The sequence below is a fragment of the Xenopus laevis genome, chromosome 1L, assembly GCF_017654675.1.
Source record: "Xenopus laevis strain J_2021 chromosome 1L, Xenopus_laevis_v10.1, whole genome shotgun sequence".
In the NCBI taxonomy this organism is placed as follows: Eukaryota; Metazoa; Chordata; class Amphibia; order Anura; family Pipidae; genus Xenopus; species Xenopus laevis.
In genome coordinates, this window is record NC_054371.1 from 206,594,259 (window position 1) to 206,600,292 (window position 6,034).

The window sequence follows — 6,034 nt, forward strand, 5'->3', positions numbered from 1 at the left end:
CTGTGTGTTGTACTTTGGCCATTCATATTCAGATCTAATCTCCCTCCTGTATGTTGCCCCTTTATATTCTCACACTTTTGCATTGCCTGTGTGCATAAATATGTATATTTATATTACACACTGCTGTGCTTTGCCTGTGTAAGAATGTGGGCACTCTTAGGGTCAGGGCACACGCTCAGATTCGGGAGATTAGTCACCCGGCGACAAATCTCTTCTTCGGGGCACTAATCGCCCCCAACTGCCTCCCACCGGCTAGGATGTAAATCACCGGCGGGATGGCACTCAGAGCACTTTGTTTTCTGAAGTCGCCTGAGGTTGCCTCATGAGGAAACTTGGGCGACTTTGTAAAACAAAGTGCTCCGAGTGCCATCCCACCGGCGATTTACATTCTAGCCGGCGGGAGGCAGTTCGGGGAGATAAGTCGCCCCGACGAAGAGAATTTTTGTCGCCGGGCGACTTATCTCCCCGAATCTGAGCGTGTGCCCTGACCCTTAAAGGGGAACTATTGCGAAAATTAAATTTAATATATGCGTCAGCACACTGGAATGAGAAACTTTCTAAAAATTCTGTTTCTGAAATAATCAAGTTTATCTTCACTATTCCTCTCTCAGCATCTGTTTCTCTTCATTCTGTCTTCATGCAGCAGTTGGGTGTCAGATATTCATTGACAGTTAGATCCAATATATCTTATAGGGGGGCTCCTTTTGCCTAGAAGATGTATTAGAGATCACTCTATTAAAATCAGCAAACATCATGTCTCTATACATGCAGAATTTTGCAAAAGACAGTTAATTTGTTAGATTTTGTTTGTACTGGAATCAGTTATTTGTGTGAGCTCTAATATATCTGTTAGGAAAGAAGCCCTCCTATAAGATATATATTGGATCTAACTGTCAATGAATATCTGACACCCAACTGCTGCATGAAGAGAGAATGAAGACAAACAGATGCTGAGAGAGGAATAGTGAAGATATATTTGATTATTTTAGAAACGATACAGAATATTTAATTGATTGATTGTTAGAAAGTTTTAGTATGAGGAAGCTTATATTAAATTTAAATTTTCGTGAAAGTTCTCCTTTAATATCTTTATATTTCTTTAGGTAGAGTTTTTGACTAAATGCACTTATTTAAGGAGAAGTACATGTAAAATTTCTGGCGGGCGACCAATATGCTGGGCATCCCTCAGTAAATGAAATCACCAGTCTTGCACCCTGGGTTATTGTTAATCTCCAAGAAAAATAAAATGAGCCACTAAAGCCCGTGCCTCCATCTTATTAATTGTTATTTAAGTAGCCCCTGCACCAGCTGTATAGGCACGTGTGTGGTGTAGCACTTTTGGCAGGTTTACTATTCTGCACACGCGGCTTGCATAATTCGGCACAGGGAATATTTAGGTAAGTGGAAACAAATTCATTACTTTTATTATGTACTTCTCCTTTAAACCAATCATTTGTATTGTCTGATAATGTAGAAACCTGTGGCTCCTCTTTCTCATTTATTAATCTGCTAATACCACTGTACCATCATGCTAATTACTGCCAGAGATCCCACTGTTGCTGGTATATGTTAGAATAAATAGTATGATTTTCTAAATAAAAAAAGAAAGACCAATGACACATGACTGCATATCTCTCCTTACATTACTACATCAAACTTCTCTTTAAAGGAACAGTAACACCAAAAAACAAGTGTTTTAAAGTAATGAAAATATAATGTAGTGTTGCCCTGCACTGGTAAAACTGATGTTTGCTTCAGAAACACTACTATAGTTCATATAAACACGCTGCTGTGTAGCAATGAGGGAAATTAAAAAGAGTCTATATGGCACAGGTTAAATAGTGGATAACAGATAACACCATTATGTTCTACAGAGTTTATCTGCGGTTTACCCTGAGCCTTTTCTCCTTTGAATGGCTGCCCCCATTGCTACACAGCAGCTTATTTATATAAACAATAGTAGTGTTTCTGAAGCAAACACAGCAGATGCATATGTGAGGGCCCCTCGCTTTTCTCAAGTAGCCTTTGTCTCATTGCCAGGCCTCCCACAGGGCTTCACCATTTGGTAAGTGCCCCAATCACTGGCCAGATTAATTTACCAGCATATCCAATCAATATTCATCGTTGCCAGTGGATTCCAAATGGAAATCTATTTGGCTGGGGCCAGGGGAGGAGGCCTCTGACAATAAAGCATGGCCTGGGCTCCCATCTTAAGGGCAATATCGGCTGATCCGATCGTAGGCCCTAGGGCCCATCGATTGGATCATAATGAATGGGAACGGGCGGTCGAATCGCGGGACCGCACGAACGAACAGATGCGGCTGCGATCCGACGGGATTTTTTGTCCCATCCGATCTAGATCTCGATCGGGGAAGCCTGGCAGCTTTTATAGGCCCGTGTATGGCCACCTTTACATAGCACTAATGTGCTTGTAGCTGCAAGGGAACACATCCTGTGTGCAAAGGGTTAACCTCAAAATGGGTACAAAACACTCTTTCACTGCTTGTTGCCCATGAGTTGTAGAAGTCCCCCTAATGCAAAAGTCATTTTTGAATGCAGTGTTATCTTTGCATTGTTTGCTGATTGTCCAGCAGGGGGCAGCATTGCTCATCTTATTACCTGGCAGGGACTATCCTATTCGTTTTCCAGTCAACACAAGTAGATTATTATCATGTATTTTTAGAGCACCAACATATTGTGCAGCGCTGATTTAAAGTAGGATAATTTTATTAACAGAGTGAAGAAACTTTTAGATACAGGTATGGGATCTGTTATCCAGAATGATCGGGACCTAGGATTTTCTTGGATAATGGATCATAAGCGTAATTTGGATATTGATACCTTAAGTCTACTAGAAAATGAAAAAAACAGTTAAACCCAATAGGCTGGTTTTCCTTCCAAAAAGGATTACTAATATCTTAGTTGGAATCAAGTACAAGCTACTGTTTTAGTATTACAGAGAAAAGGGAAATTTTAAAAATTTGTAATTATTTGGATAAAATTGAGTCTATGGGAGACAGCATTTCCGTAATTCTGAGCTTTCTGGATAACAGGTTTTGGGATAACGAATCCCATACCTGTATTTATTTTCCGAAAATAGATCTTACTGGTGTCAATTAGTGATGCACCATGAAATCCAGGATTCAGCTCGGGATTTGGGCTTTTTGAGCAGGATTTGGCTGAATCCCTCTGCCCGGGCGAACCAAATTTGAATCCTAATTTGCATATGCAAATTATGGGCTGGGAGGGAAAACGCGTGACTTTTTGTCACAAAACAAGAAAGTAAAAAATGTTTTTCCTTCCCACCCCTATTTTGCACATGCAAACTAGGATTTGGTTCGTAATTCAGGCAGATGTTTCACGAAGGATTCAGGGGTTCGGGCGAATCCAAAATATTGGGTTTGGTGCATCCTTAGTGTCAATGGCTCCATTTGGGGGAAAAATATGAAGGAAAAGGATCCAAACACTAATTTTATATGAACAGCTTAACATGTGACTTGTGTGCACTCGCTCTGGAATGTGTCAGTATCACAAAATGGTGAGTATTCTCCTTTAGTCACTGTTGTGCATTAGCCAAGCCCTATCCTGCAGGCCCCATATTGCTACTGACTCCCACCATACAGCTCCCAGTAGTGCTCAAGGGCTGACTGCAATTCCTCGAAGGTTGGGTATAATGAATACTGGGAAAACTGGGCCACCAATGGACTCCTGCATGTCTGATCCTGTCCTTAATGTAAATGTAATTCTTATTTCTTCTCTGTAGTCAAATTACATTTATTATCCAGCTGATAACATATGGAGATGGGGTAAGGAAGGAGCAACACCTCTAACAAACATCAGGCTAAAACCCAGTCAGATTTATTCAGTTCAAGCCCCCTTGGGAGGTCCTTACTTTGATAGGTATCAGATATAGGAAATCCATGCTGTATCAGTCATTTAGCCCCAGTTCTTAGAATCACTAGAATATAAAATACATTTTTGTTCCATATCTCGTTCGAAATGACCATCAAGCTGGGCAGTCAGACTGTCTAGAACATCAAACGTGTCCTTCCCAAACTTACTCTACTAATTGCCATTCAGGCTGAGACCCCACCACTACTTCACCAAGCCTCCCACTTTAGGAATCACAGCCTTGTAGCTATGGAATGTGGGGTTTGTTATGTACAGGCATGGATAGGGTTGCCACGGCTGGTTGATCGCAATTTTATTAATAGGGGAAAAAGATAAATATATAGGGTATTTTTTTCCAGAAAAGGTGGCAATCCTAGGCATGGGGGAACAGAAAGAAATGGCAATACTGGATTTTGACATGTAAATCCAGAACAATTCTGGTCTACGCAACTGTCCATGCAAAGCCAGGGCATTTCTATGGGGCATTACTGGTGCCTCAGGGTAGGGTGACTATATAGAAATATCCAGACCAGGTCACAGGCTCACACATGCATTAGCTCTGCAACCAGAGAAAATACACACGCGTAAAGGACGCTCTTCCAGTCGGATTAGCATGAATAGCAGGCGCTGCCTCCAAGCATTTACTCCAAATGAGAGCAAACATTATAGATACAAACATCATAGATACACACAGCACCCTCTCAGTAAAGAGAGAGATATACAAACATAGCATGTCAAGCAAAATAAACTTTAATTACACTGTATAAATTATTCAAATTCGTTTTCTTCGTTGTGGGAATTCATAATTCTAGCAAGCAGGAGCCATATTGTGGGCACTGTTATTAAGACAAGACTTGCATCATCTCAGAATCTTATTTGTGCACCAGAATGGGGGATCTGATGTCCATCCCCATGCCCTGGTTACACAATTAAATGGTGAAGAGAACTGGGGGAATGTTTAGAGATCAGTGGCATCTAATAAGTGCTGAATGGAACGTGAAAGTAATAGAGGTGGGGCATGCAATATTTGATTGACAGCTGACATTTTTAAACAAGTTTACAACAACTATGAATGCTTTAATAAAAATAAAAAAAAGAATTTGTATTTCATGTTTAATTTAAAAAGGACTTTTATTAGACAGTTGTTTATGTCTGGATGACAGGTCCCCTTTAATGTAGGGTGGGGGAGGGACTAATTGTCTCTGCAGGTTGGGCAGAACTTCTTATTTTTCTCCCAGTTCACCTGCTTAGTGCTGAAATGTATTTCTAAATCTTCATATTTGTCATTTTAATAATAAGGTAAACACTAACAAGGCATGTAGTATATGAAAGATATATTTTAAGTAGATTAATTGACAGATCCAATATATCTTATAGGGGTCTCCTTTTGCCTAGAAGATGTATTAGAGATCACTCTATTAAAATCACCAGACATCATGTCTCTCTACATGCAGAATTTGTTCAAAAGGCAGTTATTTTGTTTGTACTGGAATCAGTTATTTGAGTGAGCTCTAATACATCTGCTAGGAAAGGAAGCCTCCCTATAAGATATATTGGATCTGTCAATGACTATCTGACACCCAACTGCTGCATGAAAAGAGAATAGAGAGAAACAGATGCTGAGAGAGGGATAGTGAACATAAACTTGATTATTTCAGAAATGATGCAGAGTATTTAATTTGTATTTACAAAGCTTCTTTTTTTTCAATATGATAAAGCTTATATTAAATTTTCATTTTCACTCTAGTTCCCCTTTAATACTCCATCTACAGAAACGAATGGCAGATTTTTACAGTTCAAGCCCATTTGGAGTTACAAATAATAGTTCTAAATAGTTCAAAGACTCTCTATGACTTCAAAAACCCAAAATATTACAATACAATCAAGTTTGACTTTCAGGAGTATCAACTGCAGCAAATAGACCCTCTCCCCAAAAACTGGCCCCCTACCACTGTCCCAAGCTCCCCTAGGGGGGCCTCGTGCCAAAGTTTGGGAAGCACTGATCTAAGGGGAAGTGATTGATCTTTCATGAAACCTTCCAGTATTTTAAAGAGGGAAAAAGGGAAGATCTCCCCCAATCTGATTGCTGCTGTTTGGCTGCACTGTGGGATGTGGCAGATATTTTTGGGGAATTGTGGTATAT